This window comes from Doryrhamphus excisus, chromosome 18 (genome assembly GCF_030265055.1).
Source record: "Doryrhamphus excisus isolate RoL2022-K1 chromosome 18, RoL_Dexc_1.0, whole genome shotgun sequence".
NCBI lineage: Eukaryota > Metazoa > Chordata > Actinopteri > Syngnathiformes > Syngnathidae > Doryrhamphus > Doryrhamphus excisus.
Genome location: NC_080483.1, coordinates 10,511,740 through 10,523,899, shown reverse-complemented (window position 1 = coordinate 10,523,899; position 12,160 = coordinate 10,511,740). Strand labels below are relative to the sequence as shown.

The 12,160-nt window shown below is 38.9% G+C and overlaps 1 protein-coding gene across 5 annotated transcripts in view; it reads right to left on the bottom strand.

Annotated features, from left to right (window-relative positions):
• Window positions 1–12,160, bottom strand: part of LOC131106655 (cadherin-22-like) — a 176,023-nt gene that overhangs the window by 118,236 nt on the left and 45,627 nt on the right. For all 5 annotated transcript variants that reach the window (XM_058055931.1, XM_058055932.1, XM_058055929.1 and 2 more), the window contains one exon: window positions 3,016–3,113. The gene's annotated coding sequence lies outside the window, so the exon portion shown is untranslated. The remainder of the gene's footprint in view (window positions 1–3,015; window positions 3,114–12,160) is intronic.

Genomic DNA, 12,160 nt, shown 5'->3' with positions numbered 1-12,160 from the left:
GTACACATTTTTTTTAACCTGACCACTCACTTAGAAGCATTTATACATATTTTATGTATTTTTTTATGCAAGATGCACAAAAAAGGTGATGATGCAACTCCACAATAGACTACAGCACATTTTGCACAGGTTTAAGCTGAAAAAAAAAAAGCCAAAGGTGGCAAAAGTGCATCACACGCGGCATCCCACGTGTGCACATGAATGCGCACAGTTCAGTCGCAAATGTGAAAATTGTAAATACTGACTGATTATATTGGTGAAAAAATTGTTGTTTTCATGTAAAAAAAAACATTTCCCGTATCATTTATGTTGTGGCATCGTTGTGGAGACATTTTGGCAAAACTCTTTTGGCAAAATTGTATGAATGTGGGTGTGAATGGTTGTTTGTCTATATGTGCCCTGTGATTGGCTGGCGTTCAGTCCAGGGTGTACCCCGCCTCTCACCAGAAGACAGCTGGGATAGGCTAAAGTATACCCCGTGACCCCAATGAAGATAAGCGGTAGAAAATGAATGGATGGATGTTGATGTGTCATATTGTATGGCTTCACATCATATTATGCCGTACTGTTATCATGATGCATTTTATGCATTGTACAATGCCCAATATTGTCATATAATGCCATATCTTGTTGTATTTGCACTAAAAACATGACTTTGCTTTAATCACACAGGTACTGCTAATACAATCAAACCACCTGCTAACTACTATTTTCTTGCAAAATATTATAAACAATATACTACATACATTAAAGTACACATTATACTGTATTAAGCTGCTGTGTGATTACTTCGGGCATTATACAGAATCAGCATAATTGACCACTGGGAACAAAAGCATGCCACACTTATATATATGAAACATATATAGCGTCAATAAACAAAACATAATAAATATTCAATGAGAAAAGTTGATTCAGCCCTCCCTATTTTTAATGACTTGTATGTATTCATTCCATACAGTATAATACTCTCACTGGGAAGAGAAGCATTTCATCACCTTCATCGAGAGCAGACCTTATCAACATAACAAGTTCAGTGGTTATAGCTAATCCCTGCAAGACTCTTCTATTTTTGTTGCGTGATATGAGCGACACCCACATTATACACGGATATATCAAATTATAGCGTGCGGCACATTCAATTAAATCTGATGGCAGATGGTGTAAATATAATCAAACACACGTAATCTCTATGATTGGATCTCCCCCAGTTTGATATTACCCGTGGTATCCGGGGGACCTGACACAGGACGAGCCTTATTAAGACTTGGGGAGACCTGATACTGATGAGTCAGGGCTTTTTGGGGGATGTGGGGTAATCCGAAGGTATTGAAGTAGACACACACATACAAACACTCTCAGGAAGGCAAAGCTCAGTAGTAAAGAGTACATAGACGGATTTTGTGTAAAAATAGTTAAATATATTGATTACTATTAAGGGATGACAATTATTTTTATTTATATATTGTTTTATTTTCATTTGTTTGTTCAAAAAAAAATATTTTAGACCACTTTAGTAGACCACTAATGCACTTTAAATATGGGAACTACAAATATTTTACACTTATGTTCATTTTAAGTGTGGTAGTATTGCCAAGGAACACAAATACTGACAAATACTACTTCAAATGACCAATCACAAGGGTTAGTTCAGGCGAGTCATGTGACAGATGCATACCATGCATGTATTTTTTTCAAACATTATTAACTGTCACACAATTATAAAAAGAAGTTAACCACCCTAAAGTGTTTCTTAACACATGCACAATGCAGCCCTTGTAGCTACTGACGTTCAACTCCATTGTTATCTTTTCTGAACGAGAAATCTTGTGACACCCCGACCAAAAGGTAAAGTACTGAGAGGACTTTAAGTACTGTCTCAACGTCGATGATGAATGCCTAAAAAGAAATTAACCACACTAAATGTACCCAGTGTGGCTCAGCATCACATTATCTCCAGTTGGCATGGTACCAGTTTTAACCCCTAAGCTTTAAACGGCTTCAGATGCATCGTTTAGCATAAAATGTTGGTTGAATTCTGAATTGTGTGATCTTAATGGCATTGGACATGTTGAACTGCGGATTTATTTGAACTATGAAGCTAAATATACCTCAATGGTTAATGGCTATTATACAAAAACAATCCCTAGAGTAAATAGAACTTTGTATAAAAATATAGATAAGAATTAAAAAATTATAATATTAAAAATATATATTTTTAATAATTCATTTTTTTTATTTAAACTCTAGGCTACTGCTAAAATTACATTATTTTTTTATTGTAAAATGACATTATTCTTGTAAATTATTTTCCCTCTCAACTTATTCGCTACTAAAGACATATGTACATTTTTTTTTTTTTTTTACCCGACCACTCACTTAGAAGTAATTATACATATTTTATGTAGGGTTTTTTTATGCGAGAGGCACAAAAAGGTGATGATGCAACTCCACAATAGACTAAAGCACATTTGCACAGGTTTAAGCTGAAAAAACAGCCACGAGACGGCAAAAGCGCATCACACGCATGCACGTGTATGCGCACAATTCAGTCGCAAATGTGAAAATTGTAAATATTGACTGATTATATTGGTGAAAAAAATTGTTGGCATGGTACCAGTTTTGACCCCTAAGCTTTAAACGGCTTCAGATGCATCGTTTAGCATAAAATATTGGTTGAATTCTGAATTGTGTGATGTTAATGGCATTGGACATGTTGAACTGCGGATTTATTTGACCTATGAAGCTAAATATACCTCAATGGTTAATGGCTATTATACAAAAACAGTCCCTATAAAGTTCAAAGTTCAAGGAAGTTTGGTGAAGAATCAGCGGTGCGTTCAAGGTCAGAGGGTGTGTCCAGTAAAGCAGCTTGTATTTTCCCATTTTGCTCTCCAGAAGATGGATGGGATTATCTTATCTTGGATTGTGACATTGGAAAAAAAAAGTCAGCCGTGTGCTGGTCAAGCAGAACTTCCGACCCGCCAGCCAGGATTACACAAATAAAAGACTCACCATGGCTCAGCCTGATGACCTAAGCGCCATGCTCCAAAGACGAATCCTCAGTCCTTCGCCGCCTCCTCCTCCACCTCCTCCTCAGTCGTCTCTCGCTTCTGCAAAGTCAAAAAGAGACCCCAGAGGGAAGTTTATTGTTTTTCCTGCTTTTAAATGAATACATTCCCCTGTTAGGTTCCTAATGGAGGGGTTAGTGGACACGTGGGGAAGAGAGATGCGAGCTTTGGCAATTTGCTAATGGAACATGGAGAAAAATGGTGCCTGTGAAAGAGGTGGTGGTGGTGGGAAGAAAAATAAAATAAAATACAAAATGATAACCTTGCTCTGTGTGGGGAGAACCACACTGAGGTAGGAGTAGGAGTAGGATCACGGGATAGAAGAAGAAGAAGAAGAAGAGGAGGTACTATACTTTTAATTACTTGTGCTGCACCTGCAAACCCTCAAACTTCCAATGTCAGGCCGTTGAACTCAGGTAATTACCGCCATGCTCAACTTTGTCCCTACCATGACGTCATTATATATATTTACAAAAAAAAACCTTGTGAATCCAGATTACAAACCACAGAGTCTGTCAGCAAGATGAAGCTTTAGGATTTAGCCTGCTTAATTCAGCGGAACATTATTTACAATCCCTCTCTCTCTCTCTCTCTCTCTCTCTCTCTACTGGAATGGAGGTCATGTACTGTAAAAGCAGGACAGATGTAGAGTTGCATAGCGCCAGCGTTAACGTACAGAAGTCACAGCATGAGGCCATCAAACGCATACACATTTGTGTTAGTACAAGCAATGTTTGATTCTTCTATTCCTAAACTGTTACACACAAAATTGTGAACATTTGTGTAATCATTCACCCCTACTGTTGGCCGTACTAAGTTTGACACCGGTAAGTGAGATTGACTTGAAATTTCTCAAACAGCTCTCACTGTAACTTGAGAGTGTTTAGCCAAATCATCATGTTTTTACACATATGCTTGTTAGTAGTAGTGTGACTCAATATGGTGACAGATTGCAATATTTTATCTCCTGATCAATTATAGATATGTGTCCGCCGACTTTTGAATTACACACAGGAGAGACGGGAAAGTCATGATGGAGAAAATTAACGTTGAAAGATGTAAGGATCAACCGATACATCGCCGGCCGATATATCGGGCCGATATTTGCATTGTTTACTTGAATCGGTGTCGCGTCACACTGCGGAGGAGCAGTCATCACATCGACGCTAGATAAAACTTAAATGAAATGTTTTGCACATGGTTGAATATTTACTCCTTTTAAAATTGATAAAAATGTTTAAATGTGTGTTTAAGAAAGCTGAATCCTACTGTGTTCAGTGTTTACATTTCAATAAATATTTGTTTAAACTTGAGACCTGTAATATTTGTTATCATTGTCATTTTTTCATATAAATTGAGGAAGCAAAAGCAGTATCGGCCACAAATATCGGCCCAAGCAAAATCGGCCATCGGCTAAGGGTCATGGAAAAAAATCGGTATCAACATCGGCCGGAAAAAAAACCATATCGGTCGATCCCTAGAAAGATGCACTGGCACCCTATCAAAAGTATGGATATATTTCTGGTTTTACAGTACTGATAATGGAAAAAGGCCCTATGATTTGACAACTGAGAAAATTGCCAATAAAAATGGAATATACTGTTAAATTCTACATTCTAATATCTATCTCACTGAGCAATAGTTTCTACATTTCCACACACCACAACAGGCTTCCATCCTTCAAAATAAGAGCTGATTTTTATGCATATGAAACATCCGGCCTTCAAAATAAGAGTGGTGCACATAACATCAAATTAACTAATTTGATGATCTAACTAATGTGAAGAAGACACATTTGTTGAGAGAAATGCTGCACTAAAATATTTTCGCTGTTAAGAAAGATTGGGGTTCTAATTTTGTGGTGCAGGGTGGCGGAGCGTGGCGCAGCCCACACAGTAGTAATTTGGTCCAGTGCACCACTGTGCTCAACCAATTTGGTAGACTGGACTGCGCCGAGATGGCCGTGGTGCAGTGGCAATTTCGTGGCAAAACAGCACGACAAAGTTGCGGAAAAAGCTCAGTAGCTCCGACCTGGTCTATTCGGGGCGCAGGCGAAGCGCAGCCTGCATAAAGGTAAATTGGCTGACAGGCGCACAGTGCAGGCACGTCACCAAAACCTCACAGGAAGAATTTTCAGAGTGTCTCGCACATTTCACTGGAAAAAGCAATGACAGCAACCACTATGTATTTTTTTTTATTAATTACCCCATCACATCTGAGACATCACGTATAATGGGAACTCAACTTGATGGCAGCTGAAAGTATGATGCCAACCCGGGCCGAGTCTACACTGGGGTGGTCGGGGACAACACCCCCTTAAATAAATGGCTTGTCACCCCAAATCAACATTTTAAAAGTGAAAACGCCAGAAAAGAGCGCTCCACTCATCGTATGTATCCCATGTATACCAGGTATAGCGTAAAACCAGTTCATAAATTATTGAGCATTTGTCTTCCGATTATAAAACATAGAGAATATCTGTATTGCATATACGCTAGCATGTCTTTGAGAAACCATATTATGTTTATTAGAAATCAGAACACCCCATGGGTGGGTGGGTATGTTGCCAAATAGCATCCAAAATATTAGCAATTAGCACTACGCCAAGTTTCACAGAAATCAGCATTGGCAAGCAAAGATGATTAGCATCAATACTTTTGAAATATTTTAGCATAAATATTATAGCATAAACTATTTCAGGAACAATTCAGCCAATTAAAAAAAATAATGTAATAAAAATACAATAATAATTCACAGTTTCACTATCCTAATATTAATATATTACAGAGTTCCTTTTTAAAGTTTATTTTACTTTTTGAGAATTATTCTTATTGGAGAATTGCTGTACCTGACAAAACTTTGTAGTTTTTCCATTTAAAAAAATCACTAAAACTTCTTACACAAAAACTAAGCAGTTTTATGTTTTGCATTTTGTTCCCTTACTGCACCAAAACAAACTGAACCTTAACTTTAAAGGTTGTTTTTTTTTGTTTTTTTTTTTTTTTTTAAGTGTGTACCGTCACACCCCTCGCTGTCACATATTAAATAGTCTCTTTCAAAAGGTAAACTGACAGGAAGCGAGTCTCTGGGATTTTTTTTAATATGTTACCTCCTAAGACATGAAAAGAGAAAAAATATCTTCCACATCTTTCATCTTTATTTGCCTTTAGGTGTTTCCTTTAGTTGAATTAATCATTTGGGTGCCTCTGGAGAGCACAACATGACCTTCTAGGAATTCCATACAGTCTTATTTTTTCATACAGGGGGGCTCTAAGGGACTTTTGCACCAATTCCCAGCAGGCAGGCATAGCTTTATTTATACAGAGCGCTAACACACAGTGTAAATCTTATAACATTATCTTTGGAGCATTATAGTCCAAATCTTATCTGTCCAATCACAGCATTAACTTCATGTCTGCACCTGACTTGGGGCCGCAGGGCCTGGATAAGGTCCTGCAGAGATGGAGATATGATATTTGGTGCGCGAATCCGACACACTCAAGCTCCGCTTCCCAAGAGAGTGGTGGCGAATCCCAGTGTATGTTTTGAGTATTAACAGATCAGCGGCGAGCAGCAACCACCCTGGTTTAGAAGTCTTTCCGGAGGTAGAGCTTCACAAGGCGGCTGCAGAAGAGGATAAACGCACAGCAATCCCCCAGGCCAAGCTCCTCCTCGGCCCCCTCTTTGCTCCCTCCCTTATCCCTACTTCCCTTCCGTCCCTCATTATTTCTATCCAGCCTCCCCCCCCTCGTCCCTCAGCATCCTTTCTGTCCTATCTGTCCCCTCCTTCCCTCCAGCCCTTGGTATAATTCTCATTTCTGTGCCGTCTTATCCTACTCTCCTCCCACTTCATGTCCATCCTTTAGTCCTCACATCTTATTTATTTATATTTTTTTTTCCCAGACTTCAGTAATGAACAAGGCTCGCGGCCCATTTTCTCAAAGCTGGAGTGTAAGCAAAACGATGGTTGATGCATCGTAACCCCACTTCAACACTGAGCTGCATATTGGGAAAGCGAGGGTCACAGGTCCGTTATGTAACCGATTTTACTACTTGAAAAATGATGGAGGAAAGAAACAGTGGCATGCCTGTTCCTGCTTCTGTCGAGTGCAGGCGTGTCTTTGTTTGCTCGCTTATTTCTTTTTTTTTCCTCTTTTAAATCATCCAACTTTGTCCCCAAGTCTTGGAGATAATTTAAGTCATTTTCTTTTAAGTGAACCAATACTTTTTTAAAAATTGTTCAAACATATCTGACAAGCCAGCGACTACAACTCTCTCGACATGCCCAGAAGGGTAATCCGAACAAAGTGTTCTCGTGAATGCTGTCTGATATATTGGCAAAAAAAATTGTGCACTACAAGCAAAGACTCTCATAATAGACTTGGTGCACCCGAAATAAAGCTACCTAAAATATTTTTCCCACTGTCGGAGCCAACTGTGGCTGTTTATAACAAACAATGAGAACACCATCACCATGAAGTCAGAACAAAGTGGCAGACAGACAGAAAAACTGTGTCAAGGTCAAAAATGCCCTGGTGCTTGGAGACGGCGCCATGTCTAACATACATATAAAAATAACAGCTATATAAGTGCCACGGTCGCTGACGTCATAAAACTGTTACCTCAGGAACTGGCAAAACACCAAGGGCTGAAACATCTGATTGTCCATGTAGGTGCAAGTGGATGTCAGAAAGCAACAGTCAGAAAACGTAAAAAAAAGACTTGAATGATCTGAGAAACTTGACCAACTTTCATCAGTGGACCCAAACATCAACAGGAGGATAAACAAATTCAGCCGGCTGCTTCAGCTAAACACATGGCTGTCCAAAGCCATTTTTCCCAATTTTAGGTCCTTCAACTTTATATATTATAAATTCATCACTTTCCTCCGGCACTGTGCCTGCAGCTTCCATGACTGCGGTAATTTGACCTATACTCCAAAAAAAAAAAAAACTTTGACCCTGAGAATAAATTATAGGCCGGTGTCTAACCTCCCATTACTTAAAAAAATCATTGGAAAAATTGTAGCTCAACAACCTAATGATCACATGGCCTCAAGTAATTTATTTGAACCTCTTCAGTCTGCTTTTAAGGTGAACCACTTGCAAAAGTGACAAACGATAGCCTTCTTCTTCATGAAACCAATATTATTATTACTATATCCCAGATACCTTCAAACGCATATTGGTGCTACTGGTCCGGCACTTTCTTAGCTTAGGTCTTATCTCAGGGATCGGACGCATTGTGTAATTTATGATAATGTGACTTCTGAGTACTTGCAGTGTTCCACAAGGATCAGTGCTTAGCCCTCTTCTGTTCATAATTTAAATGCTGTACATATTACTGTACATTACTTATTATTATTGACCTCCGCTCACAACATGCCGGTCTTCTGACAATCCTGAGTATATGGACTCTAGAGGGTTTTATTCAGTAATGGCCTACCCCCTGATATTAGAGCTGCTACCTCAGTAGAAATGTTCAAGTAATATTTGAGGCCAATGTGTTTGATACTTCCCAACAGGCTTTACACCCCATCATAGTGCAGTGATCAAAGATCTGTATAAAAGTGTGGCCATGAATGGCGAATCATGAATGCGCAGGGAATATTTGAGTTATGTCACATATTCTGTCATGAGGCCGCCAACCATGTCCTTGTTTGCTTCAAAAACTGAATAAGGACTCTGTTGGTTATTAAGGTTATGCTGAATACTATGTATGCTCTTTTATATTTACTGTATATTTTACAATTGCCTGTCTATACACTTTTTTGCATTTTCATACTCCCCATTTGATTCATTCATTCATTTTTTACCGCTTATCCTCACGAGGATCTCGGGGGCGCTGGAGCCTATCCCAGCTGTCTTCGGGCGAGAGGCGGGGTACACCCTGGACTGGTCGCCAGCCAATCACAGGGCACATATATGCAAACAACCATTCACACTCACACAATTTGGAGTCGACAATTAACCTAGCATGTTTTTGGAATGTGTGAGGAAACCGCAGTCCCCGGAGAAAACCCACGCATGCACAGGGAGAACATGCAAACTCCACACAGAGATGGGATTGAACTCAAGTCTCCTAGCTGTGAGGTCTACGCGCTAACCACTCGTCACAGGGCACATATAGACAAACAACCATTCACACTCACATTCATACCTATGGACAATTTGGAGTCGCCAATTAACCTAGCATGTTTTTGGAATGTGGAAACATGAAAACTCCACACAGAGATGGCCGAGAGTGGAATTGAACTCTGGTCTCATAGCTTTGAGGTCTGCACGTTAACCACTCACCCACCGTGCAGCCTTACTCCCTATTTATACTGTTTAATTTGATTACACTGTGGATGGAAGAAGACGTTATTTTGATGCCCTGCTTGTCCTTGATACGGTGAATTGACAATAAAGACTCTTGAATCTTTTAAAGCAGCGTTCCTCCATGTCGTTTTTAAACAAGAGCCAAATTGTTCCAAGCTCGCCAATCCTTGCCCTTGAATATGTATGAAATATTGTGCATTTATTAATTATAATTGACTAGTAAAATTGAGCCAGTGTTGTTGCTGCTAATTCTTTCATTATAGGATGCTGTTGCTGTTAATAACACGTTCTGAGTATATTACCATAAATAGTTGCTCTGCCGGGATAGGCCGCCTTTTGGGGATGGCTGCTCTGCTGTATGTCCCTATGTAACAAAACACAACACAGTATCTAATGAAGACTTCAGAATGATTTTGTTTGTAGATGAGATGCTAATTCCGGAAATAGACATTATTTACTGTCAATCCCCAGAGGAGGAAGAAGAAGAGAAGGGGGAGGAGGAAGAGGAGACGTGCATACAATTCCAAACATGCTGACAAACTACTAAAGTTTCAATAATGCATTGATATTTTTTTTCTATAAATAAAGAGTGACTTCATAACAAAGACGAAAAAATGCTTCTGGTAAGCAAACAAAATAGCTTAAAATGTGCTCATTACTGAGGGTAAATATTTCTATGCCATTCATGCAACGAAACAAAGGAAGAGGAGGGGAAAGAATGGCAAATGCTAAAAATGTGTGAAGACAGAACGTTGTGGCCCCTGGCAATTTTTTTTTTTTTCTTCTCGAGACAGAGAGAGCATTTAAATAAATTGGCACACAAATAAGACAGGCAAAACATGTTGCCATTTAAGCAGACAGAATGACAGACATACTGAAAGGCAGATCAGGGAGGGGCGAAGCAGGCTGACTCCAAATTAAGCTGATCAGAGCTCACTGTGACTTAATCTAGTTATGTGGATAAAGGATTTCCCCCTGGCTAAAAACACGGCAAGTTGTGACTCACTGGAAGTGTGTGTGTGTGTGTTTGTGTGCATGTTTAGATACTGCAACTGCTTCGCAAAGTGCACTGTTCAAACATGAGCCTCGAAAGTCAAAATATAGTACTATGTGTATTGGTTGCGTTACCATACAAACTGTCCGTTCTCACTTTTCACCTCATGTATTACACTTACCCAGGCGGAAGAAAAGGTAGTTCCCACCACCTGCATGCATATCATTTCAATAACTGTTATTTTTTAATGATATAGATCCCCTTAAATGACTGAAGTATCAAAGTATCAATATTTTGATTTGAGAATTTGACAGCATGAAGATATAGTATCTATATTATTTCAGTATCGATCTGGATATCACTATCATTACGGCTTACACACCATTGTTTTTTTAAATAGTTTGTCTTTGTTCCAAAAATATTTGCTTGAAAAAGATCTTGCTGCTAATTGCATAAGAATGTCACAGTGTTAAGTTAGCCATTTTAAGTTAGCTTAAAGCTAATCGCTAGTATTTTGGCTTATGTATTTCTTGCTACTTTGGGGGCATATATGAGCTAACATACAGTATATTACGTCTTTATTTATATTCATTTAAAAATTCAAGATGAACACTCATAGCTGTACACTTGCTTAAAAGAGCAGTATGCCACAAAAAACAAAAAAGGAATAAATAAGGCACTTTTATACAGTAAAAACGCAGCAGAAGACAGAGCTACATGAACTAGCTTGCACGTGGGCGGCGCCATCTTGAAACATGAGACCTTGATGCTTGTTTTTTATTTTGTGCTTAACAAAAATATTGTTTTTTTTGTTTGTTTTTTTTTTATATATTGATATATTGCCCAGCCCTAATCGTTAAACAAATGCTCCATGACTTATATTTTTACACCCTGCGACGTGGCAAAGATTGCGGCCATTTTTTTTCAACCAATCTTGGTATAAAATGTCTACTTTTTTAAGGATGATTCACCGTTAATATACAAATGCAGGCTGTTTTGTAGAGCTACTTGGAATTTAGTTTGAATTACTTTGGTGTTTGATACACTCAAATACAGGACACCCTCAGACCAATTGGAGTGTGTGGAGTCTTTAGGTTATTTTAGGGGCAAACAAACAGCGTTACAGATGTAGTAGAACATGGATGTAGAACGTCTGTAGGTTGGTTGGTATTGTGAGATTTTGTATTTTGCTCACTCAAACTTTTTGTGAGACAAAGTGATTATCAACACCACAAGGTAGTAAAATATGCTAATGTTGACGCTGGAAGAAAATTACCTGCGTCTTTGTTTTGGATATTGTGTGTTTTTATGAGAAAAAATCGACTATAAATGATGCATTCGGGCCCCAACCATGTGCTCTAATATATTTTAAGACCCCCTTCAGGAGCTCTTACAGCTCCCGCAGGTGCTGTGGCAGTGCGTGGGCGAGGTGCGAGGTGCGAGTCAAACGTGAGCTCAGTTGTGAATAAATAAAAATCACACTGGAAGCTTTTGTGCCTCTCGCACCAGTGACACTTAAAACAGTAATTTGACGGCAAAACAAATAAGCTTTTCCTTCATCAAGAAGTTGCTCAGCCAACAAAGCTCACAACAAAAAGAAAGCGATCCCAACCAGTGCCTATTATTCATTTCCTCTTGAGGAAAATAAAAGACGGATAGAATCTAAAGTCAAGCAGCTGTGTATATAATCACGAGCCTATCAAAGAGAATGAAGAGGTGAAGAAGCCCTGAGAGTTAAGTTTGAAATGCGAGCATATACCGCCAAATTCTTTCTG